Here is a 26,921-nt window from a genome sequence, read left to right as displayed (position 1 = left end):
TGAGATGACTTTTCCAGGTGTGAGCTCACTCAAGCCCAGCCAGCTGGGCAGGTGTGGAGTTCCTACCCATTGCTAGTAAGAAGAGTGGGGGGAGGCCTGGCCTCCCACCCTCACCCTCCACCAGGAGAGAGCATCACAGAACTTCAGGGGCAAAGACAGGCAGAGGTGATCAAGGCCAAAGGACTCCAGCTCCAGCTGCTAGGTATCAAAATTACCTGCAAGAGCTTTCAAAAATTCAGATTAGGCCAGGCACGGTGACTCATGTCTGTAACCCAGCACTCTGAGAGGCCGAGGTGGATGGATCACTTGAGGTCAGGAGTTCATGACCAGCTAAACCCATATGGTGAAACCCCGTCTCTACTAAAAATACAAAAATTAGTTAGGCATGGTGGCGCACGCCTGTAATTCCAGCTACTCAGGAGGCTGAGGCAGGAGAATCGCTTGAACCCAGAGGTGGAGGTTGCAGTGAGCCGAGATTGCGTCACTGCACTCCAGCCTCGGCGAAACAGTAAGACTGTCTCAAAAACAAAAACAAAAACAAACAAACAAACAAAAAACACAATCAGATTAGAGAGCCCACACCCTCTAAGTCAGAACATGAAATGGTGAGGCCAGTAAGATTTATTTTTCAAATCTTCCCAAGGCTTCTAGTGCCCAGCAGACTGGTTTGCAAACCAGCCTTCTAAAGCAATCTTCTTTCTATTATTAAGAAGGAGCCCATGACACAGAGTTGTTAAGTTCAAGGTCTCTTGAGTCAGCTTTTGAATCCACTGTCCCAAAGGGACAGGTTCTTAGGGGGCTGGCATTTTCTCGGAGTGAAGCAGGAGCTGCTGCAGGGGCTGAGAAAGCGGGAAGGAGCTCTTTGCTGCATTCCAGAGCAAATCTGGCTGTGAACAAACAAACGAGAAAGAGCTTAAGTGTAAGCCGGGCTGAATGGATAATTAAACAGATAGCAAAATGGAATGCAGTTGCACACACCTCCCGGGAGCTGGCTGGGGGGAGATAATATGCTTTCCTGTCGTCAGAAGGCACAGGAGGAAAAACAACTGGGCCTGGCCGTTGGCCATTTAACAATATTGCTTTTGTAAACAAGTTGAAAAATCCAATAACTGTAAAACTTATGGCATGTCCTTAAAAGCCTGTTGCTGTTTTCCCTATAAATGGATGAGCGTTTCCGACTGAAGGTGTTCTAATTAAACAGTTCGCATCCCCAGGGGCTGCGAGGTCATCCTAGGGAAGGAGGGTCTGATCCCTCCTCGTGTCCTCAGGACCACAGGTGGGGGTGGCCAGCTCGGGTTGCAGCCAGGCAGCGTTTTGTTTGCTTTGTTAGTCACTGTGCTGGATTGTAGCTGAACAGCTCTCTTCCTTCCTGTTGTCTACAAGGACTCCAAAGAGCAATCCAGCACAAACTCAAAGAAACAAACTCTTACGGTAGAAGCAGGGCAATGACTGCCCACCAAAGAGGCAGCCCTTCAGGCTGGGAAGAGAGAGAAGTCTGGATCCGTTCATCAGGAAACACTTCGGTGGTGCAAGTAACAGAAAGGTAGAAAGTCTACTTCTAGGCCTAGAGGAGCTCACAGTCCTGATGGAAGAGAATGCACTCACACATGCACACTCACGCACACTCTCACACATACACCTTCACACATGCACTCACACACGCTCATACATGCAGATTCAAGCACATGCTCACATATGTTCTCACACACATGCATAGCTCACATGCTCTCACACACACACTCATGCACATGCTTGCACATGGTTACACTCACACTTATGCACAGGCTCATACACACTTTCCCACATGCACAGTCATGCACACTCTCACACGATCACACTCATGCACATGCTTCAAACTCATGCCTATGTTCACATGTTCACACACACATGCACACTCATGCACACACACATGCTTACGCACATGCATATGCTCACACATGCTCACACACACAAACTCACACATTCACACACACACTCACAATGCTCACACATGCATATGTTCACACATGTTCACACACAAATTCACACATGCACACTCCTGCACACACTCACACATGCTCACACACATGTACTTACACTCATACACATGGTCACACACACTCACACATGCACACTCATGTACATGGTCACACACATGCTCACATACACACACACAGGGTCACACACGCTCCCACTCACACACACTCATGTTCATTCACACACTCATGCTCACTCACACACACACACTCACATATTCATACACACACACATCCTAAAAAGGGAATCAAGGGGAAGGAGCCCAGCACTGGTAAGTGGAACAGATAGGTGGTGGTGGGCAGGGGGCAGTGCTCCGGAGCTGGGGGTCTTTGTAAAGGAATGACAGAAACTTGGGGCTGGGTGGGATTCCAAAGGCCACTTGGTGCAAAAGTCAGCTCTCACTTTCTTCCTCCCCTTTTCTTATCTATGTGGAGCATGGCCACACCTCACAGGTAATGGGCACAGTCCTCTGCAAGACTGTCCTCACTCCAGACATCAGCTGCAAGCTCACAGGTTCCCCAGGCCACCCACGCTCTAACCGGTTGGCTACAAATTTAGGAGTTCCCATGATTACCCTCAGGTTTGATAATTAGCTAGAAAGACTCACAGGACTCAGAAAGGCACTATATTTAAGATTATAATTTTTTAAATTGTAGTAACATAGCACAAAATTTACCATCTTAGCCATTTTTAGGTGTCCAGTTCAGCAGTGCTAAGCACACTTGCATTGTTGTGCAACCAATCTTCGTAACACTTGTCACCTTCCAAAACCGAAACTCTGTACCCATCAAACAACCATTCCCCATCCCTCCTTCCAGCTCCTGGCGACCACCCTGGAACAAGCAGTTTCAGTATCTATAAATTTGACCCTCTCGGTGCCTCGTAGAAGTGGAATCCTACAGCATTTGTCTTTTTGGCCATTATAGTTTTATTACAGCAGAAGGTTACAAATCAGAGCCAACCAGAGAGAGAGACATGTACACAAGGTATGGGTGGATTTCAAATGCAAAGCACCCACCACACACTCAGGGACACATCACCCTCTCAGCTTTGTATGTGACCAACTCAGAAGACTGCCGACCAGGGCAGCTCACCCAAGCTTCAGTGTCCAGAGTTTTTACTGGAGTTTCACATAGCTGTAATTGATGGAATCACTGCCCATATGATGGAATTCAATCTCCAGCACACCTCCCCTCCCCAGAGGTCAGGCTGATATGCTATGACTCAAAGCCCCAGCTCTCTAATGCCATGACTGCTTTTCCTGACATAGCCAATCCTTATCCTGAATTATCTCATTAGTGTAAATGATGGACGGGTCCACTGTGAGTCACCTCATCAGCAGAAGCTACCAAGTGTGGTCTAAGAGGCTCACAGTGAATAGAAACAATAGGGCCCTATAACCCTCGTGGGGGATCAGGGATGTTTTTCTAACAGCCCATCGTCCCTACTGCCTTGGTTGAAGGGTGACCCCCAAATATATTCCCACATCCAGGAATCTGTGAATGTGAGTTTATTTGGAATAAAAGGTCTTTGCAGATGTAATTGAGGATCATGCACGCACTCACACATACTCACGCTCACATACATGCACGGGCTCACATGCTTACACACACACTTATGCACAGGCTTACCCACTCTCACACATGCACACTCATGCACGTGCTCACACTCGCACACACGCACAGGCTCACATGCTCACACCATGGGAAGACAGAGGCAGAGACAGGAGTGATGCTGCCACAAACCAACATGCCCAGGGCCACCAGAAGCTGGGGGAGTGAAGGAAGGATTCTCCCCTACAGCCTTCAGAGGGATCCCAGCCCTGCCAGCCTTGATTTGGGGCTTCTGGCCTCCAGAACCATGAGAGAATTGATTTCTGTGCTTTAAGCCACCCAGTTTGTGGTGATTTGTTACAGCGGCCACAGGAAATGAACACAGAGAGGTATCATAAATGATACCCCACACATGCCATGGCCTCCCCTCAAGACAGACCAAAAGAGGGACTAAAGGGACACTGAGGCAAGCACCCAGGCAGAAGGGACATGAGATGCTGGGGCAGAGGGTGGCAGCGCAGCCCACAGGCTTCTCCATGTTCTCCTTGGCAAGAGAAGCCCCCGGCCTCTGTTGCAGACTCTCCTCTGCACAGACACCCACTGTGGGAAGGGCTCCGTTGTGGTTACTGAAAGCTATTCATGGTAAACCTGCCTCCTTTGCCAGTGATGAGTTAAGGGATGGGCGTATGTCCTGGCCAGTGAAATGTGAGAGGAAAGATTTCCTGGTTTTTACAAAGGGGTGTTGGGGAGGAGAGAGCTCCTTCTTCTGTCCTGGACCTGTCAGAGTGGATAGAGCCACAGCAGCCACCTTGTGACCATGAGGGCAGAAAGCTGGCTCACTGAGGAGGGCCGAGGGCAAAACAGGAAAGAACTTGACTCCCTGATGATGCTGTCCAGCCCCGCCCCCTGGACTTCTCGTAGTGGACATAATTAATTCCTTCTTTTGGGGCCTTTTGGGCCCTGGACTTCTTGTAGTGGTGATAATGAATTCCTTCTTTGGGGGTCTTTTGGGTCAGACTTTTCTGCTACTTGTGGCCAAAGCACCTTTACTCAATGGTTTTCAAACATTTTCAACCAAATCTCATTGTGCAAATATTTTACATTGGAATCCAGGTCCATACAGAGAACTGAAACAAGTAATTCACAAAACAGTATGTACAACACATTCGGATCTTTTCTATCTATTTTTGTTTCCTTTTTTTAGTTACTGGTCACAACCTAGCATTTATTGATTGATTTCATGATCCACAAGTAGTCATGACACACAATTTGAAAAGCACAACCTGGAAAAAAAAAAAAGAAATATTTGCCAGTGAGAGAGAGAAGTAAGTTGCCCCAGTGCAGGCAAAATCATACAGATCCTGCCCCAGACACCGAGATGGTGTTTTCGGGCACTGGTTGGGCACAAAGAAAGACAGAAGTGGAGAGGGACTCGGGGGGTGAGCCAGAGAAACAGGGAGACGGAGATGGAGGAAGAACCCTGCTTAGCCGGAGCTGCACACCCACAGATGCTGACATGGTCCCCCGAGAAGGGCAGAGTGGAAGGCAGGCAGAATCAAGTGGAAAACACAGAAGCCCAGGGTTGGGGAGGAAAAGACAAAGAGATACAGGAAATTAAAAGCGAAATGCAGAGACAGAAGAGCAAGCAGGCTGGAAAGTGGAGATTCTAAGGCCAAGACCCAAAGGAGACACACCCCATTCTAAGCCAGAGCATGAGGGGCCAGTGCATGGGCCAGAGTCTTAGTGACCAGAGTCCAGCTGCAGGACTGGGCTCAGCCACTGATGAGCCTGTGGCCTTGGTCAAGTCACTTCACCTTTCAGCCTCTGCTTCCTTCTCTGGGAAACCCAGCTAGCAGTCCCTCCTTCGCACGAGTGTGGAGAAAGTCAGGCTGCAATGCAAGCCCCAGGACTTGACAGTCTGTAAAGGATGGATGGATGTCCGTCAGGAAGGGCGGTCCACACAGACCCCTGCCCTTGGCCGGACAGAGAGTCTTTCACTGCCACCCACCCACGGCGTCCCCAGTGTCCCTCTCCTGACAGTCCCCTCCCCGGCTTCTCTGCCCAAAGGAGGGAAACCCATTTCCCTGGGAACAGCTGTGTTTCCTCAACAAACAAATGTTCCCTTAAAACGTTTCTGAGGAAGAGCGGATGGTAATGAACGAACATCTGGCCGAGCGGCACACTTTCGTTTTTGGCAGCTCCGGAGCCCGCCAAGTGACTATTCCCTAATGTTCACCACATCCCAGCCCCTGCTATTCCCAATCAGGCTTGTACCACTACGCCTCAATTAAGAGCAGATGTGGGGCTGAGCGAACGAGGAGGAAAAAACACCCTTCCCCAGCATCCCTCTGCGCTGCTCAAAATCCAGGGAAGTGGTCTGAGAACTTGCAGCGGCTCCAGCTTCTGCCTTTCTAATTCATCCGTCCATCCATCCATCCATCTGTCCATCTGTCTGTCCGTCCATCCGTCCATCCAGCTTCCCCTGCCGTGGCCTTTGGAGATACAGATCTGAACGACAGATCCTTGCCCCCTATCTCCTAGATAGACATTCTTCTTCCCTATAATACAGGCATTGGCAAACAGGCTCTATGAAGGGCCAGATAAAAAAATTTCTGTCTTTGCAGGCCACACGGTCTTTGTCACAACTCTTCAACTCCACTGTTGCAGTGTGAAAGCAGCCATAGACAATATATAAATGAATGAGCATAGCTGTGCTCCAATAAAGCCTTATTTACCAAAATGGTGGCAGGCCGGATTTAGCCCATGGATCATCATCTGCTGACCCCTGCTATATGACAATATCCGAAGTTGAGGTAGTCACATCTTGGGGTATCTGCTTTAACTGTCCCTTACCCACTGCACTTCATGGGCCCTACTATCTCCTCCCCACCCCACTCTGGTAGACTCAGTTGATTGGCCCACACTGGGAAGACACAAGTGGTGATACCCAATCCAAGCTGGGCTACTCAGAGTCTTTCCCCAGGCTTAGGAATCGGACCAAGTGGGTCAGTTGGGTCTGCAGCTGATTTACACTGGGAACCGAGGGACCACCATCTTCTTCCTGCCTCCTAGACAGAGATGCAGCGAAAAGTGGGCTGTAGACAGTGCAAAACTGCTTTGGTCTGAATATTTGCCTGTCCCCTAAATTCATGTGTTGAAACCCTCACCCACAAAGTGATGGTATTAGGAGGTGGGGCCTGTGACTAGATCATGAGGGTGGAGGCTTCATCAATTGGATTAGTGCCCTTATAAAAGAGACCCCAAAGAGACCCTTGCCCCTTTCATCATATGAGGACACGGTGAGAAGGCACCATCTCTGAACCATCACCAGATACTGAATCTGCCAGCAGCTTGGTCTTGGACTTCCCAGCCTCCAGAACCATGAGGAATAGATCTCTGTTGCTTATAAGCCCCCCAGTTTATGGTATTTTGTTACAGCAGCCCTATGGTTCTAAGACAGGAATGAAATAACCCATGTGGAAAGAGGCTGCCTGGCATCCTAATGCCCTTTCAGACTGTCCCATCCTGTCCTGAGCCCTGCCTATGTTCTGGCCCTGGGTTCCCCAAAGCCCTCTGGATCCTTCTTGAAGAGTCTACTTTTCTGTTTATACTGGCTTAAGTTGGTGCTTACTTCAATTAACCAAGCAAGGCATTCTGAACCACTTTCTGCCTCTGCACTCCATTCATACAATTAATTGACTTTTGTGCCAGGGCTTGCCCTGCAGTAGATACCTATGCAACTAAGATATGTCCTTGCCCTCCAGCAGCAGATAGGTAGCAAAATAGGGAAGATGGACATCCGTGTTCCTCACTCTTGCACAACCCACAATGTACTGATAAGGAGAGCATAAACCGCCAAGGAGGAAGGGGTATGGATTAGGAGATGAAGGAAATCTGAGAGTCTTGGCAGAGGAGGGACTATCTGTAGGTCTTGAAGAGTGAGTTGACTTTGGGCAGAAAAATAAAGGGGAGGAGGTGGTGCTTAAGTGTAGAGCAACATTTTCCAAATTAGGTTCATAGAACACTAATCCCAGGAGGAGTTTTGTGGTATCCATCTTCCCCTTCTTTCTTACCCATGGACTTCTGATTCCATCCAACTGATAATGTGCTCCTTAGAAATACTCATTTTCCCAGGCTCCTTTGCAGCCTAGAGTGATCATGTGACATACTTTTGGCTAATGAGATGTAAGCAGAAGTCAGCTGGAGGATGATTCCAGGATATAAAGGTTCAAACTCACCTTTGCACCTTGCCTTCTCCTTCTTCCTGCCTGGAATGTAGCTGTAGTGCCTGAAAGGGCTGAGACCATTTTGCAACCATCAGGATGAAAGCTACATGTTAAGGAGGGCAGAGCAGGAAACTGGAAGGAGTCTGGGTTCCCAGTGCCATGTCTGAGCCATCACATCAGCCCTGGACTGCTTATTTCTGTACAGGTTCCTGGCCACTACTGAGGGAGGTGGTTCTTTTATTTGCAACTCAACAAAATCATTTCTAACAAATGCAATGTTTAATGATAAAAGAGTTCTAAGGACCAAATCAGCTTTTGTGTATACAAATTTCCACTGTCACAGAGTCACAAAATAGGTTATTACAGGTTCTGAGAAACCTTAACGTGAAGATCACTGTCTAACCCAATGTTTCCCAAAATATTTGTTCACCAGCACCTCCACTGCCAGGATGCCAATGGGCATCCCATGGAACACACTTCAGGAAACAAGCTATAGAGGAAGGAGTATGGGCTTCTGAGTCAAGAAAAATCTGGGTTATAATGCTGCGTGGCTTCAGGCATCTCACATAACCTCTCTGAGGCTGAGGTTCCTACTACATAAAACGAGGGAGGGACATTACAGTTTACAAGTAACCCAGGTAAAGGACTCGGCACTGTCTGTGGCTCCCAGTCAGTCGTCAACGATTCTCATTAGCTGCTAGGATCATGTTTTGGAAAGAACATAGCATCAGAGACAGAAGACCCTGGTTTGAGTGACGATTTGCCACTTTCTTTCTCTGTGACCTTGGGCCAGGGACCGCACTTCTCCGAACCTCCGTGTTCTGAATGGCAGAGGAGGAATTATAATGTCTACTTGGGCAAGAGGAGATATGTGGAAAAGCCTGGCCCAGGGAGGACATTCCCCCAGTGCAGGAGCCCAGAGCTCTGCCACCAGACCCTGTCTCCAGTCCCTGCAGGCCAGCCCTCTGCCCCAAAAAGGCTACAACATTTGGCTTCTGCATTTTCATTTGTAAGGCGTCTGCCTCGCCTCCCTGCTCACTTGTCTATCTTCCCTCAGGGATCGCTACTGAACCCTTCTGGGAGCTCCCCAGTGCATTCCCCAGTGCAGAGCCTCCACTTCAGCCAGCTGTCTCCTCATCAGTCTGCAGCGCCCAGTGCAGCGCCCAGTGCAGCCTCCCAGCCTTGGCTCAGGCCAGGGTCCCCTCCAGCCCTCCCAGGCAGCCACATTACGAGGCTCAAACAAAAGCACAGGTGCGTGGCCTGAAGACCCAGACTGCATCTTCACGCTGTGTGTGAGGCCTTGGGGAAATGGCTTCCCCTCTGAGCCTCAGTTTTCTCCTCTATAAAAGGAAGCGGTTGCAACATATGGAATTGAAAATGAAGATGATGAGACTTCCTTCACAGAGTTGTGAGGAAGATTAAATGAAGAGAAAAGCATATCTGTACATGCATTGATGACAACATGCAATATTCATTGGTTACTATTATTTACATTTTATTTTCTCAGCCTTACTTTTGAGGCCTTTCATTCTTCTTAGTTCCCCTCTCCCCTCTTCAGAGTGAGCCTGACTTTTTATTTGACATGTGCTGAGTGTTAACTGTGTGCTGGGTACCCTGTTTATATTATCTTATTTCATCTTCCCCCAAATTATCTGAGGTAAATCCTCATTTTATTCCTATGCTCCAGTTAAGGAAATAAGCTCGGAGAGGCTAAGTCATTGGCTTGGGGCAGAGGGCATATATATAGCAGATCTGAGGCTCGAATCCAGGTATTCTGGTGTTAAGGCTTATGCTTCTCATTACAGCACTATCCTGCTTCCCTCCTGGCTGTCAAAACCTGTCTATCAATCCTGACCCCAGGTTAATGAGGCCGATATTAACTTGCTCATCTGTCTCAGGAACAGATCTCATGCCATATTAGTCATTGACATGTTAGTGTGAACTGAAACCTACTTTCTGAAGTTCTTTTCTGACTCATCTCAGGCAGAGGTCCCTGCTGCCTCCTTTGTACCCCCAAAGCTCATGTAAATCCCCAGCATAGCCTTGCCACGCTGCATTGCAATGGTACCTGTCTGTCCCTCTGAACTGAATTTGTGGATTGGTCAAGGATTATATGTATTCATCTCAGTGTCCCCAGTGACCAACACAGCACCTGCCACTAAGCAGAGACCCAATTAAATCTGATGAATGAACAAATGAAGCAAGTTAATCATACCTCCTAATGAAAGCCATATGCATAAATGAATCTTGAGGCAGTTTTCATTTTAGTGAAATGACAGTGATAGGTACTTAGAGTCAGGGCTGGTCCTACCAGGAAGGGGCTATAAATTAGGGAGCCTCCAAAGTTCCCTTCTATTCCCAGAAACACTCCCTCACCTCATTGCTGCTCACTGTTCGAGCTTTCCTTTCACTGTGGGCTGATTTTCCTTCCCCTGGAAAGCCCTCTCCCTTCCTTTAAACTTCTGTTCAAGTCCCACCTCCTTCCAGAAGTCCTCCACTCAAATCCTCATCCATTCCCCTTGTCTCTGAACTCCTGGGTTCGATTGCAGCTCATTTTGTAGCCAGACACTAACAGAAACCAACCATGTATTAAACAGGGAACACATCGGAAGGCTCTTCAGCAGTGCTCAGGGCTGATGTGAAGGTGGGAGACTCAAGCATAGGAAATGAACGGGGGTGAGGGAAGCCAGGCGTTCCGTCCCCAGCTGGATCCACACTGCGGGGATTACCTGGTGAGGTGGCCACCACTGGCCTTGGGCCTTGCTGCGAGGATGAGCACAGAACTGCCTTACTTCTTCTCATCACTCACTTATGATCCACCTCCAGCTTGGAAGAAGCAAAGGGGACAAGCTTAGATCAGATGCCCGCGTCCTCAGCGCAGCAAAGTGGGGCTCTGTTCCGTCCCGGGCCACACACCAGGGTGTGTTGCACAAATGCAGCAAGGGCTCGGGACCACAGGAGTCCACCCCTCTGGCTGCCCAGCCTTCACGCCCATCCGTCTCCTGTTCTCATGGTTTGCCAGGGCATGAGTAATAACCACATGCAAGAGGTTTTTAGGAAGCAAACTCAGCAAGGCTTGCAGATGAATTGGATATGGGATGAGGGGAAGTACTAAAGCCGCCTTCTGGTTTCTGGCCTGCAGAGCTAAGGGGGTGGAGATGTCATCACAGAGGTGGGACCACTCAAAGAGGACTTGGTGTTGGAAACAGGTCAATAGCTCACTCTCCATACACCCGCTCCAAAGCTCCCAGACTCACCTCTTCACCCAGAGCAGTTTATCCTGGCTCTGCTCCATGCTGTCCTGTGGCCACACCTCTTTACCAGGCCGGTATTTCCCATTTATGTTCCCTCTTCCTCAGCAAGCTCTCTCTAGCCTCAGCCATTAGTGCTTTTTCTTTATTTAGCAATAGATAGCCTGTAATCCCAGCACTTTGGGAGGCCAGGGCAGGCGGATCACTTGAGTCCAGGAGTTCAAGACCAGCATGGGCAACCTGGCGAAACCCTGTCTCTACAACAACAACAACAACAACAACAAATTAGCCAGGCATGGTGGCATGAGCCTGTAGTTCCAGCTACTTGATGAGGTTGAAGTAGGAGGATCACTTGAGCCTGGGAGGTCAAGGCTGCAGTGAGCCAAGATCGCATCACTGCATTCCAGGCTGGGTGACAGAGTGAGACCACATCCCAAACAAACAAGCAAACAAAAAGCAATACATGTAGGCCCAGCACAGTGGCTCACACCTGTAATTCCAGAGCTTTGGGAGGCTGAGGTGGGAGGATTGCTTGAAGTCAGGGGTTGGAGGCTGCAGTGAGTTGCAATCGTGCCACTGCACTCCAGCCTGGGCAACAGTGTGATACTCTGTCTCAAAAAAAAAAAAAAGTCCAGGCGCGGTGGCTCAAGCCTGTAATCCCAGCACTTTGGAAGCCCCAGGCGGGTGGATCATGAGGTCAGGCATTCGAGAGCAGCCTGGAGAGCATGGTAAAACCCCGTCTCTACTGAAAATACAAAAATTAGCCGGGAGTGGTGGTGCGTGCCTGTAATCCCAGCTACTCGGGAGGCTGAGGGAGGAGAATCACTTGAACCTGGGAGGTGGAGGTTGCAGTAAGCTGAGATTGTGCCACTGCACTCCAGCCTGGGTGACAGAGCAAGACTCTGTCTCGCAGGGTGGGGGGGAATCCCACATTGTACTTCATTGCGTGCCTACCATGCACCTGGCACTGTGCTGGGGGCTGAACTCACTTCCCACCCATCCTGCCTATGGGCTAGGGAGGCAGGGGCGAGCTTGCTCATCACAGGCAGAAACTCAGGTCCAAAACTTAGAAAGAAACTCACCCAAAGGTCCACAGCCGCCCACATCAGGGGCTGGACTCAGACTAGCATCTTTGTACCTTGTCCCAGCACAGCCCACCCCATTTGGGGCTGCCTCTCTACAGCCGCTGCCTCTCTACAGAAAAAGCTACAGAGAATCTTTTTCTAATTGGCTAATTCTGTGGGGAAAGTTGAGGGGGTATTTGGGGGCAGGTAGGGATTGGTGTGAGAGAGGGGTGATGAAGTCTGGCTTCATTCCGGGATCCCTAGGCCAGGTTTCCTTCTGGTGGTGCTTACACCCAGGAAGAGAAAGCATGGGGCCACTTGCACAGAGCCCTCTCTGAAAGCAACTGCCCAGGCTACTAGAGCCTGCTCTAGAGGCAGGAGCCTGAACGCCCAGCATGGCCAGCTCCGCGGGGCAGGGAAAGGGCCCTGCTCTGCCTCTCTCGTCCCCATATCTTAATGCCAGAGCAGGGGCCATAGGGAGAAAAGGGGGACTCTGTAACCTGTACAGCACTGAGGGCCCCTTAGGATGGTCAGAGAGGAGAGGGGAGGACGAGGAGAGGAAACCAGAGAGGGACGGAAACGGCTCCCCACCTCCCTGTCCTGTCTCCCTCCCTCCATCTTCTTTCCCTTTAAAATGTAGAAGCCCAGGGCCCCCGGCAAGGCCTCAGTGCTGAGCCACACTACCTGGCTCCAGGCTGTGGCAGGGAGCCCAGCAGGGCTGGTCTGTGTCCATGTCCAGTGTGTGTCAGGGGCAGGGGCAGCTGCCAAGCCGTCTTCCCAACTGCAGCTTCCCCCAGAGCCCCCAGCTGCCCTGAGAGGCCTTGACTGTTCCCTCAGGACACTGAGGGGCCTGAAGACGCAGCTGCTACCTTGATAAGAAGCTCTCCCAGCCCACAGCGTCACCACGCGCTCTCTGTAAGTTATGTTTTCAGATAAGACCTTCTATTTGGACTCAGTGACGTGCGTTGAGCACAAAGCAGCTGCCAGTCTCCCTGCACACGTGCGTTTGTGGACTCTCCCAAGGAGGCCAGGGCTGGCGAAGGATCTTCTCTTTCAAAGGAGGACTCGGCACCCGGAGCAGCGAGGGCAGGCCCTAGGGGCACTGCACTGGGCCAGGGTGTCACTTGGCGCCTTTGCTGTCCCCTGAGGTTCAGAACTGCTTTTCCTAGAACTCCCTTCTCTATAGGGCTCAAGTTGGCAAGATTTGCAAGGTGGAAGTGAAGTGCAGGGTTTGGGGCCAGGCCAGGGACAGGCACAGAGGTGTCCCAGGGCCCTGGTTTGTCCTCGCTTGGGCAACGAAGAGCTCCTGTTTCTGACTGCTGACCCTGCCACCCATCAGTGATCCCCAGGCTACCACCAGGTGCCTCCACAGGGTCGCGGTCTTCCAGGCCTCCTCACGAGCTCTGCCTCCACAGCTCCAAAGGCCAGGGCCTGAAACCCAAAGAGGCCCAGGGAATGAGCACCCTACGACGGTGCAGGCAGGTTGTAGGGCGTAGTGGCCACAACACAGACAGACAAATCCCAGCCCCATCGCTTACCTGCCTGTAAGAGGTCAGCGGGGTCATGGCTCCCCATGGAGCCTCAGTTTCCCCATCTGAAAAGTGAGGGTAATCTTCTCTGTCTACAGAGTGGATGTGAGGGTTTGAGATCATGTCCTAAAGCACCTGGCCATGGAAGGCGCTCCACTCAGTGGCACACTTCACAATGACCTCCTGTCATAGAAACACTCATATTACCTGTTTTCTAGAACATATGCCCTTTGCACACGAATGTACATTTAAAAAATAATAATGAAAAAAATGAAACTTGAACTCCAAGTCTCTGCTGCACCCAAGCCCAGCTCCCTGAGAGCCTGGTCCCTCTCAGTGGACCTCACTGAGTTCCTGCAGCTGGTCTCAAACCTTCTTTACACTTGGGTCTAAGAAACGTCCCAGTCCTTCAGTTTTCTAAATCTAGCTCATCTGTATCCCCATGCCTTCCATACCCTCTTTACAAGAGCCAGTTTCTTTCTTCTTCTTCTTTTTTTTTTTTTGGAGACGGGTCTCTCTCTGTCGCCCAGGCTGGAGTGTGGTGGCATGATCTTGGCTCACTGCAACCTCCGCCTCCCAGGTTCAAGCGATTCTCCTGCCTCAGCCTCCTGAGTAGCTGGGATTACAGGCACCCACCACCACACCCAGCTAATTTTTGTATTTTCAGTAGAGACGGGGTTTCGCCATGTTGGCCAGGCTGATCTTGAACTCCTGACCTCAAGTGATCTGCCTGCCTCAGCCTCCCAAAGTGCTAGGATTACAGGTATGAGCCACCACGCTTGGCCCACAAGGGCCAATTCCTAGAGCATTTCTGCAGCACCCTATATCTCCGCCCCTTCTTCAATCCTACAAGAAGCTGTGCATGGACTTGGTGTCCCAGAACATGGGGTAGGGCCGGGCCCACAGCCCAGGCTGTGACATTGACGTTGATGCTGCCCCTTCCTCTGCAAATGTCTGCTGCAGTACCTGTTCTTTGTCCTCTGGCCCCTGCTTCATGGAGCCAGCTACTGAGATGTTCCACTCTGCTGGCTGTGCACAGAGCTACCAAAGACCCCTGTCCAGTCCCCTGACCCCTACCACCAGCCCAGCAAGGCCCTGCCTGCACTGGGGAGCAGGCACAGGACCCCATCTCAGGAACTCACAGCCTCCTCATCTCCTCTCTCAGCAGAATATCCAGAGCTACCATCTTCTTCCAGGTACCTTGTCACCCTCTCCCTGATCCTGAAGGCACCCTATCCTCCCAGGCCTGCCCCCACCATAGGAAAAGCCAGATCCATCCCAGGATGACCAAATCTGGTGGCAGCCCCCAAAACACACAAACACTGTCACCCTTGCTCACCCCTCACCCACCTCTGCCCCACCCTAGCACTCAAAGGCTTGGATTCCCCTTTCCAGAAAGAGGGACTGAGATGCTGCTTTCATTTTCCTCCATCACAAAACTAAACTATGATCTTAAATATCCTTTTCAACAATTCGCTTTGTAACCTACGCATTCAGGCCCCTGGGGCCCAGCTGCCTGCCCAGGCTGCTGGAATTCCAGACAAAGAGCTGCTACTCTGCTAGCTGGCCACCAAATGCCCAGCCCCCAAAGGTAGATATAACTCACCTCGCAGACGGGACTCACTCTGTGATTTGTTAATGGCAGCACTAACATGAGTTTGCATTCATTGCTCTGACAAGGGTCGTGTCCAAAGTGGAATGGGTGGGAATAAACCATTGAAAAATCCATTAGGAAGTGAGTCCACAGGTGGCAGGGTGACTGTGTGATTTATCATTCACCCGGGATATCATCTACACTTGGTAGGGTGACCAGATGATGTATTTTCCAAACAGAGACACTTGTGAGCGAGAACGAGGGGTCAGTAGTAATTACACCAGGGAGCAGATGTAAATCAGGCCTTCCCCAGGTGGCTTGGACATGTGGTCACCCATTAATTGGAAACTGGGACCCATTTTTTTTCTCTCATTAGCTCCCATGAAAGTCTGGGCAAGTGTCATGGTTTCCAATGTAGAAATGAAGAAACTGAAGTTACAAGCAGGGAGGTGATGTGTCCAAGGCTGGGCAGAGGTTAGCTCCATCCACTGCTGCCCTTGTGGCTGGCCCAGCCCCTCATCACACTGGCTCACAGCTTACTTCATGTCCAGAGAACCTACCAGGGCAGTTCTCAGCGGCAGGGCCAGAAAGGGATTCTGGAACTCTGGAGGTTGAAGACACAGGTATCTTTATGAACTAGGTGAGGAGAAACCCTGGCCAGAGACAAGGGGTTGGATGACATGACCTCTGAGGACATCTACAGCTGTAGAGGAGAAACGGAGTGTCAGACCCTACTTGGGGCTGTGTGCCGCATTGTGCCTTAATAAGCACAAGAGGGCGCCCTCGCACCAACAAAGAAACATGTCTTGCCATGTTCTCTCAAAGCTAAAGCAAAGGCCCTTCCACTTTTTGTTACCTGTTAAGTTTTAATTATTTTTCATTTTGAAACAATGTCATACATGCAGAAAAGTTGCAAATACAGTACAAGTAATTCTCCCCCTATCCCCCAACCATTAAGGATAACTTGCTGAAATCACTCCCCAGGTTCACCAAATTCTTTTTTTTTTTTTTTTAGATGGACTCTTGCTCTGTCGCCTAGGCTGGAGTGCAATGGCACGATCCCTGCTCACTGCAACCTCCGCCTCCTGGGTTCAAGTAATTCTCCTGCCTCAGCCTCCCGAGTAGCTGGGATTACAGGTGTACACCACCACGCCGGCTAATTTTTGTATTTTTAGTAGAGACGAGGTTTTGGTCTCGAACTCTTGACCCCAAAGTGCTGGGGTTACAGGCGTGAGCCACCATGCCTGGCCACCAAATACTTTAGTGCCTGTTTCCTGTAAACAAAGTCATCTTCTAACTAACCTTGCTGTAGCCATCAAAATCAGCAAATAACCAGTGAAACATCACTGCCACGTAATCTCCAGCCGCTGCACTGTTTTGCCATTTTCCCCATGATGTTCTTTGTAGCAAAGAATGCAGGTCAGAATCATGCTTCTTGCAGTTGTCAAGTCCCCAGTCGGCTTCCGTTGACAACAGCTCCTTGGCATTTCCTTGGCGTTCCCATCACCACACTATTGTGGGATGTCCCTCAGTTTGGGGTTGTCTGATGTTTCTCATGACTAGATTCAGGTCCTGCATCTCTGGCGGGAATTCCGCAGGGCGGTTCTGTGATGCTGTCTCCTTGCTGCAGCCCACAGGCGGGGCAGGGTTTCCATCTGTTCCATTCCTGTTGATGTCCATTCTGATCACTCGATGAGGGTGGCATCTGCTAGACTTCTCCCTGCGACTTATTCTTTTGCTGTTTGTAATTGGTATGTATTTTTGCGGGAGGCCTTTTGATGCCAAGTAAGTATCCTGTTCAATTTATTCCTTTATTTATTCATGTGAATATGGACTCATGGTTTCTTATTTTACTCAATGGATTATAACCTGTTACCGACATTACATATTTTGGTGCTACCAATGGGAGCCCCTTTGGGGAGGTGCCTGTGCCCTTTTGACATGTCCCCAACATTCTGTGAGCACTTCCTTGCTTTCTGGCCCCACAAGATGCTCCACATTCATCTTGCACTTTCTCTGCCCCAGTTCTGAATCAGCCATTTCTCCAGGGAGTCCCGGTCTACAAGGCATTTCAGAAATCTTCAAGGGAAGCTCAGACCTAGACGCCTCAGTATCCAGAGAGGCGCCTGTGGGACCTCTGCACTTGCTGCCCAGGACTGCCTCAGGATTCCCCTCCTTGTATTCTGGTGCAGTGCCCCTTGGCTGCCCCAGCAATGACTCAACCAGGCCCAGTGGCAGCTCATGCTGCAGCTCTGAAAGGCACAGTAATCCTTGGAAGCAACCACATCATGCTGACTCTGCAGATATATGGCGTGCATGAGCTGTGGGGCCATAGTGGCCTCCATCTAGATTTCAGAAGATGTCACGTGATAACCTGAGGGCCTAGATAGAAAGCTGCCACAGGGGCAAAGCTGCCACAGCCGCCACAGAAAGTCCCACTGGTGCAATGCCTCCTGGAGCCATGAGGGTGGAACCACTCCTGAGATCCCAGAATGATGGAGCTACCAGTGTGCACCACATTCCCAGGAAGGCTGCAGGCACAAGACTCCAATCCATAGAGCTGCATTATAGGCTGAGCCCAGCAAAGCATAGGAGTGGGGCTGCCCAACCCTACTCCAGTATGCTCAGAAGGTAGGACATGGAGTCCAACATTATTTTCCACTTTAAGATTTAACATGAGCCCTGTTGGGTTGTGGACTTATTTGGGACCAGATACCTCTCTTTTCTTGCCTATTTCTCCCTTTTGGAATGGGAACGTCTAGCCTATGTCTGTCCTACCGTCGTATTTTCAAAGCATGTAACTTGTCTAATCTCATAGGCTCACAGCTGGAGAAGAACTTGTCTCAGGATTCATCATGTCTTGAGTCTTACCCATATCTGATTTAGATGAAACTTTGGACTTTTGGGGCCATTGTGATAGAATGAATTTTGTATGTGAGGACATGAATTTTGGAGGCCAGGAGCAGAATTATATGGTTAATCCCCAATGCAACAGCGTTAAGAGGTGAGACCCTTAAGAGGTGATGAGGCCATGAGGGCTCTGTTGTCATGAATGGATTAGTGTTGTTATCATGGGATTGGGTTTATTATCATAGGAGCAGTATCCTCATCAAAATGAGCTCAGCCCCCTTCCTTCTCTTTCTTGAGTGCTCTCTCACCCATGTGCTGCCTCGCACCATATTATATCAAGGCAAGAAACCCCTTACCAGATGCACACCCTTGATTTCAGATCTCCCAGCTTCCAGAACCATGAGTCAAATAAATTTTTATTCATTATGAATTACCCAGTCTCAGGTATTCTGTTAAAGCAACAGAACATGGACTCAGACACTGGACCACCCCAGACCTCCACCTCCAAGAGCACACCCACAATTATGCTGCTCCACCTAATGGACCATTGAAAGGAAGAGAGAAAGTGAAAAGGAAGAGTTATTTTTATAATTTTTTCATAGGATCCCGTTCTTGTTTCATGATTATAATCTCATCTGTTAAATTAAGTGTATCTTAAAGGCATCTTCTTACATATTTTAAGTTTGACCTACAGGTTTCTCTGTTCATAGTAAACTCAGCCTAACTGGATGTGTAAACAGACTATAACCTACTCTTGTGCCAATCACCAAGTTTTGGCCAATTAAAGATGGCCAACTGTTCAAACCATGTTTATATAAGGCAAATGGCAAGCTGTAACCAATCCAACTGTTTCTGTGTCTCATTTTGTTTGTGTATCACTTTCCTTTTTCTGTCCATAAATCTTCTTTGACCAAAAGACGATGCTGGAGTCTCACTAAACCTATTCTGGTTCCAGGGCTGCCTGATTCATGAATTGTTCCTTGCTCAGTTGAACTCTGTTAAGTTTAATTTGTTGAAGATTTTTCTCATAGCACATCTCATATATTTCTGGAGGAATGACAAGTTTTCTTTGTTTATTTTGTAATTTCTTCCCTTGCAGAGTCTTACTCCTCCAAATTGCTTTTTTGTTTGTTTGGTAGATATATAGCGATCTTTCATGTTAGAGGTTCTCGTCAGCTGCCTGTGAATCTCTGGCTCTGGGCTCATGTGTGATGATGAGGAACGAGTCAGCTAGCTAGAAGTGAGTTATCAACTGCAGGTGCCCCTATAAGGAGGTCTGCCAGGTCACTTAGTTGGGGAGCTCCTAATGTCAGCATCCGTGTCTTTTTGAGGTGCTCAGATTCTTCAGGAAGGACTATTCCAGTCTCCTGACTGAAAGGAGAAGCCTGGCTGCCAGGGCTTGTGTAGAGATTAGCGGTGGAGGGCTAGGACGGAGGTGGTGTCAGCACCAACACAATATACTCACTTAATTCTCCAGCAGGTGATATGGGACTTCTGCCCTCAACTTTTGCTGGTACCCATCTGTCAAGAGACCTTCCTATATTATGCCTTCAAGAAAACAACCTCCAATCTTTGCGGGGAGCGAGAGAGCTAGCTGTAGACATCAATTTATTTAGAGGTAGAGAGAGAATCTGAGGTCTGTCTTTTTCTTAAACAGACGTTCAGTCAGTTCCCTTATTTAGCCCCTCTTCATTTCCACTTCCAGAGGCATCTGGAGCCTCCAGTTTCTGGACCTTCTAAAAATTCTGAATGTAAGCCTGGTTGACTCTTGCTTTTCCCACTACTGGGTAAGTATTCAATTTTCTTGGGTTTCATATACAGTGGCCCATCTACTTTCCATCTTCCAATATTTTGTTGCTGTTGTTTCTTCTGCTTCCCAATCTTTACAGATATACAGATATATTTTAAGCCACTATTTACTGTTTTTCTAGTGAGTTCTGAGAGGCAGCAAAAGTAGATGTGGTTGTCCAATCATCTACTTTTCTAGTCCTAAGGACAGACTGACTCTTGTAAAAAATTTTTTCCTTTTATTTTTACTTGACACATAATAACTGTACATATCTATGGGGTACAGAATATTTTAATACATATATTCAATGTGTAATGATCAAATCAGAGTAATTAGCATATGTATCACTTTAAACATTTAGTCTTTCCTTGTGTTGTGAACATTCAAAATCCTCTCTTCTAGTATTTTGAAAATATACACTAAATTATTGTTAACTGTATTCACCCTACAGTGCTACAGAACCCTAGAAGGCATTCCTTTCTAGTAGTTGTAACTTCATATCCATTAACCAACCTCTTCTCTACTCTTCCCAGCCTCTAGTAACCACAATTCTACTCTCGACTTCTACCAGCTCATTTTTAAACTCCCACATATGAATGAGAAGTTGCAGTATTTATTTTTCCATGCATGGCTTATTTCACATAATGTAATGTCCTCCAGGTTAATCCATGCTGCTGCAACGGACAGGATTCCATTCTTTTGTAGTTCAACATATTCCATTGTGTGCACTACATTTATCCATGTATCTGTCTATGGACGTTTAGGTTGATCCCGTATCTTTGCTATGGCGAAAAGTGCTTCAATCCAATAAACATGAGGGTGCAGATATCTCTTCAATATACTGGTTTATTTTCCTTTGGATAAATGCCCACTAGTGAGATTGCTGGATCATATGGTAGTTCTATTTGTAGGTTTTTGAGGAAGCTCCATACTCTTCTCCATTGTGGCTTTACTAATTTACATTCCCACCAACAGTGTGTAAGAGTTCCCTTTTCTCCACATCCTTGCCCGTATTCATTATTTTTTGTCTTTTCTTAGCATGATAGTCATTCTAACTTGGTGAGGTAATATCTCATCGTGGTTTTGATTTACATTTCCCAGAGGATTAGTGACGCTGAGCATATTTTCATATACTTCTTGGCCATTTGCCTATCTTCTTTTGAGAAATATCTATGCAGGTTCTCTGATCATTTTAAAATCAGGTTGTTTTTTGCTGTTGTGTTGTTTGAGTGCCTTGTGTATTTGGTATATGAGTCCCTTATTGGATGAATAGTTTGTAAATATTTTCTCCCATTCTACAGGTTGTCTCTTCACTGTGGATTATTTCCTTTGCTCTACGGAAGCTTTTTTGTTGGATATAGTCCCTCTTGTCAATTTTTGTTTTTGTTGCCTGTGCTTTTGAAATCTTACTCATACAATCTCTGCCTGGACCAATGTCCTAAAGCATTTCTTTCATGTTTTATTCTAGTAGTTTTGTGGTTGCGGGTCTTACATCTGAGTCTTTAATCCATTTTGATTTGATTTTTGTATACGGTGAGATAAGGGCCTAGTTTCCTTCTCCTGCATAGGGCTATCCAGTTTTCCCAGCACCATTTCTTGAAGAGGGTGTTCTTTCCCCAGTGTGTGTTCTTAGACTCTTTCAGACTGACTTTTTGATTGTCATTTGTGTTCATCCCAGCTCCTCAGCTGGACTGTGAGGCTTTGGCTAGACATCTGGGAGAAACTTGGTACCTCTTTGTTGAACAGAGGTGTCCTTTCCACAAAGGATTTGGCCAAGAAGGGTCCTCCCAGCTCAGTGCCACCTCCTCCAGGAAGGCTTCCCTGACCATCCCACCTGGAAACACTTTGTCAAGTAATCATTCCTTCAACATGCCACAAATTAAAGTGACCCTAGCCAGGACATCCATCCCAAAGGCCTGCTGACCTCATCCTGTCCCTGGAGACCCTATAACCATCCCCAGGCTGCTCCTGAGCCCTGGGCAGCCTTCTTCAGGGTCAGGATGGTGCCAAAGAATGGGCTCAGCTTTGGGACAACCATGACTGCATTAGCTCCCAGGGTGGCTACTCCCTTGTGTGCCCTTGGGCAGGCTTCCAACTGCCATGCCCACAAATATAAGATGGGAATAATTAATGCTGTTCTTCCCCTGCTCCTGTTCCCAAGTATTTCTCAGCACCTGAGTGATTGCGTGAGACTCATTTTGGCCAATGGCTTTTGAGCAAAAATGATGTATGTCATTTCTGGGCTGACTCGCGTCATCACTGATGCAAGGCCCTCCAAGCCTTTTCTCTGCCATGGAGACCAGCCGTGTTTCTGATGGCAGCTGCTCTGCCAGTCTGGGCTGCAGAGTAAGAACAAAGAGGACATGAAACAGAAGTCCCTACCAGCCTTCAAAAGTCATAAGTGAGAGACAAACCTGGTAGAGGCCATGGAAATGAGAAGTTGCTGGAGGATAACTTAGTTTCCTTCACTGACACACCTCGTGGAGCTGTAAGGACTGAGTGGTGGCCTATGTGAACCTGCACAGGGCTCTGCCTGGCACTACATGGGTATTCAAGAAATGTGATCTTTTTGGTGGCTCCAGGAGACCTGAGAGGCAGAGACTGTGTGACTCAGGCAGATGTTCCACATCCAGACACAAGAGTCAAAGGTCACCGAGGGGGTCGACAGGGGCCCCACAGGGACAAATAAATACACACTTATTCTGCTCCCAACTCCAGGCTGGGTTCAACCAATGGGTACTCTGCAACTGCCTCTCCGAGGAAGAGAGACTCTCACTGAGTCGATTGATGGGCAGGGGAAAGGCGTGTGACGGGAAGAGAGGGTATGTGACGGCACAGGGGAGATTATGGGGACTGCAAGCTTGCCCCATCCCCACAGCAGAAGGGCAGTGGCAGAGACCTGGCTGAGTGGCGGTCCCCTTTCTGGCTTTTCAACACCTGACTGGAGCTCTCAGACAGGGTGTCCCCACCACTCCCTCACCCAACAGGCTGAGCACAGGCACCTGAAATTAGGCCCAGCTTCACCGTTAACTGGCAGTTTGACCCTGGGCCTCAATTTCCTCTTCTGTAAAATGAGGACCACACGCACACTTGCCCTGTGTACCTCACAGGAGCCCTGTGAGACTCAAATATGAAAATGGATATGACAGACCTTTCAAAACATGGCAGTTCTTTGAGAATGCAAGTTTATTTCAGAGAGGTAAATCTTACACTTCCCATGGAGCTGAGCAGAGCAGATCATTTTATCCCCATTTCAGAGATAAGGAAACAGAGACACAGAGGTTAGGTGACTTGTTGAAGGTCCCACAGCCGGTGGGTGGCAGAGTTGGGGTCACGATCTGGGTCCTGTGAGTCTGAATCTAGTTTCTGCTTCACCAATTCATCTCCCTACAAAAACCCCCATGGAAAGAAAATCCCTGTGGATCCGAGCCCACTGGAAAGGTCTTCCCCAGCCCTCAGGATCCACTGTTCTGGAAGCAGGTAAGGAGACACGACCCACAGGTACAGATGGGAGTCCTGCCTGTGGCTCACCTGATGCCGTGGTGTTCAGGGACAGAGTGAAGCCCATGGTGACCCGAAGGCTGGAGTCGAACAATATGGGGCAGAAACAGCTCACTGGCTGCACCTTCTCACAGTGTCAGGCTCTTTCTGATCATGAAAGTGGCCTTGCCCTCAATTCCATGTGCCGAGGAGCTGGGTGACTCACGGAGCCCTCAATCTGCAGTTGTTAAAATATGTCAGGCCTCCATCTGCTCCCCAGTCTCAGCCCCTGGGCAGCCACCTGTGACTACACCTTCCTTAGTCAACAACCAAGTCAATATACTGGGGACATTTGGTGGGTGAAAGCTGTTGAGGATGTTGGGGGGCTGTGAGCTTTTTCTGGCACCAGGATCAAGGTGGCTAACACAGGCATGCATAATCGTGGGAAAAACCCCTCCTACTTAGGCAGCCTTGCTAGCCTTTAAATATTTTTGTACACATGATCTCGTTGATCTCTGCAAGTATTTTATAAGCTGGAGAAGACAGAAATATTCACCCTGGGGCACAGAGAGGCTTACCCGGGCAGAGACAATAAACAGGTGGAGCTCAAGCCATTCCTCAGTTCCTTTGCTAGTGGCAGACATCATTAATCAATCATGCCACTCTTTCCAGTTCATCTGGGATGAGGCCTGAGAACATCTCAATAGAACCCTTCAGGCAGCCACTACCAATCAATTAAGGATTGCCATCCTAGGTGTAGTAGATATCAACTACCTAATCAGCTGGGTGACCTTGGGCAATTCTTACTGGTCTTCCCAATGGAAAAACAGGAAGATGGACTAGAAGTCCTGTGTTTCTGTGGGATGGCCTGTTGATAAGTCCTGTCTCATCCTTCTTTGCTCCTTTCCACACAGTGGTAGCACAGTATCTTATTACCTCTTGCATGGGACCCCTTGGTGATCTCCTTTCTGGGCTCTAGTGCTTTGTGGAAACTGTTGCCTGTTTACCCTTCCTAACATTGTCTGCTCAAGAACTTCCACAGGGAGGGGAACATCACATACTGGGGCCTGTCAGGGGGTGGCAGGTAAGGGGAGGGAGAGCATTAGGACAAATACCAAATGCATGAGGGGCTTAAAACCTAGATGACAGGTTGATGGGTGCAGCAAACCACAATGGCACATGCATGCCTATGTAACAAACCTGCAAGTTCTGCACATGTATCCCAGAACTTAAAGTAAAATAAATAAATAAATAAATAAAAGAACTTCCAAAGGCTCTCCATGCCCTTCCCAAGAGAGTCCCACTGCAGAGTGGCCATGGTCTGGCCTTTCTCTTCATCTCCAAACTCAATGCCAAGACTCCTCTTTACCCATCTCGGCTTTCAGCCAAAGGGCACATCCATTTGTTCCTGTATGTGGCCCACACTATCCCCATCCCACCCCTGGGCCTTTGCCCATGCTGTTCCCTGTGCCTGGGAGTGACTGCTCTCACCACCATTCCTCGTATCTGCTTCTTAAAACCTCCTCTGTCTTAAAGGTTGTCTTAGTCAATGCTACTACCTGCTTGACAACTTCATGAATTCTCCATAACAGGGGGTGCCCACTCCTTCCTCTGAAATATTAGTGCTTTTTTTTTCTCTTTCCACATGCCTGTTCCTGCCCCTCCCTCAACCTTCAGACTTACTCACCTAGGAAACTCCAGGTGACTCACAGCCAGCACTCTGGGCAACAAACAGGAGACTTGCCTTCCTTTCCAATAGCAGTCATGATGGAGGCATTTCCCGAGACCTACTATGCACAAGATGCCAGGGTGGTGGGGAGGAGCCTCTGGCAGGGGCTCTTGGCAGTCACTGGAGTTCTTTCTTCCTAGGGAGGGATGCAGCTATCAGAGGGGTGGCTTTAGTTCTGAAGGGGGATGGGCTTTGCAATGTCTGCACTTCTAAGGGGTATGAAGAGAGGGAAGAGAAAGACTGAGGCCAATAAGGGAACACAGCTCCTTTCTTCTCTCTAGAAAGCCCATGTCTCCCTCCTCCCCAGAATCCCTCACTAACCATGCACTCTTACAGAGAACTTGCTAGAGACAGTGAGGACCCAGACCCTGCCTTAACCATAGTAACAAAAGTGACAGACACTCACAGGCCGTAGTGCTGCTGCTCAGGCTGTCCCTACTATGGGGGCTGTACTTCCCCTCCCTCTCCTCAACCCCCCTCTAGGTCCTCCCACCTCAGTGCCACCTCCTCCAGGAAGGCTTCCCTGACCACCCCACCTGGAAATGGCCTGTGCACATGGACTTCCTTAGCCCTTTCACTCAGCCTCTGGTAGAGTATTCAGCCAGTCCCACCTCTCTGTGGTCACTTATGTTCAAGTGACACTGCCATCACCTAGTTCCATAAGGTCTTTGAGGCTAAGGTCTGTTTCTGCGCCTCCCTGACTCCCCTGGGCCTAGACATGCTGACACAGTGGGCAACCAGAAAGATCTGTCATGGAAAATGAGCAGTGAGAACCAGGTGTGAGGCAGAGGCTCTGGAGGATGTCTCACAGTGTCCTTTCTGGAAAGTTGTCTAACCCTTGCCCTGCCTTCCAGGGGAAAGGGCCTAGAAAAGCCAGCTGGGCCTCAGAGAGCGGGAGAAAAATGCTTTGGCATCCTGCGCAGCTCCTCCTGGCTGAATACCTTCATGCTGAATTCAAGGGAGTGATCATAAAAACCAAAGCCTCCCTGACTTATTTCTAGGACCAAAGCCAGGTGTCTGGGCTTCCCCTCATACCTGCTCTCACACCTGCGACACCAATGGGCCTCACCTGGAGTAGGGAGGACCCATGAAGATGCCAGCTAACTCAGAAGGGCTGTGTGGCAGCCCTGGGTTAAATCCTAGCTGGCACTAACCAGCTGGTGACTGTGGGCAAGGGGCTTAGTCTTTCTGAGCCTCCATTTCCTTCCTTTATTTTTTAATTTTATTTTTTGGGACAGGGTTTGGCTCTGTCACCCAGGCTGGAGTGCAGTGGCACAGTTATGGCTCATTGCAGCCTCGACCTGCTGGGCTCAAGCAATCCTCCCGCCTCAGCCTCCCAAGTAGCTGGGACTACAGGTGTGCACTACCACACCTATCTAAATTTTGTGTTTTTTGTAGATAGGAGGTCTCACTATGTTGCCCAGGCTGGTCTCAAAATCCTGAGCTGAAATGATCCACCCACTTCAGCCTCCCAAAGTGCTGGGATTACAGGCATAAGCCACCGTGCCCAGCCCCATTTCCTTCCTTTCTTCCTTTATTTATTTACTTTATATTTATTTTATTTTACTTTATTTTATTTTATTTTTGTGATAGTCTCACACTGTCGCCCAGGCTGGAGTGTAGCAGTGCGATCTCTGCTCACTGCAACCTCCGCCCTCCCAGGTTCAAGTGATTTTCCTGCCTCAGCCTCCTGAGTAACTGGAATTACAAGCACCCACCACCACACGTGGCTAATTTTTTCTATTTTTAGTAGAGATGGAGTTTCACCGTGTTGGCCAGGCTAGTCTTGAACTTCTGACTTCGTGATCCACCTGCTTCGGTCTCCCAAAGGGCTGGGATT

General features: G+C 48.9%; 1 long non-coding RNA gene across 1 annotated transcript; it reads right to left on the bottom strand.

Annotated features, from left to right (window-relative positions):
* Positions 1 to 598: 598 nt before the first annotated feature.
* On the bottom strand, positions 599 to 25,215 carry LOC117071606. The gene is made up of 4 exons (XR_004432380.1): positions 25,040 to 25,215; positions 14,986 to 14,991; positions 11,053 to 11,297; positions 599 to 887 (listed from the first exon to the last, which is right to left on the bottom strand). It is a non-coding gene; the product is annotated as an uncharacterized LOC117071606 (long non-coding RNA).
* Positions 25,216 to 26,921: the final 1,706 nt, after the last annotated feature.

This window comes from Trachypithecus francoisi, unplaced genomic scaffold (genome assembly GCF_009764315.1).
Source record: "Trachypithecus francoisi isolate TF-2019V2 unplaced genomic scaffold, Tfra_2.0 Lachesis_group3, whole genome shotgun sequence".
NCBI lineage: Eukaryota > Metazoa > Chordata > Mammalia > Primates > Cercopithecidae > Trachypithecus > Trachypithecus francoisi.
Note: the sequence above shows the minus strand (reverse complement) of the source record. Positions and strands in the feature narration are given on the sequence as shown.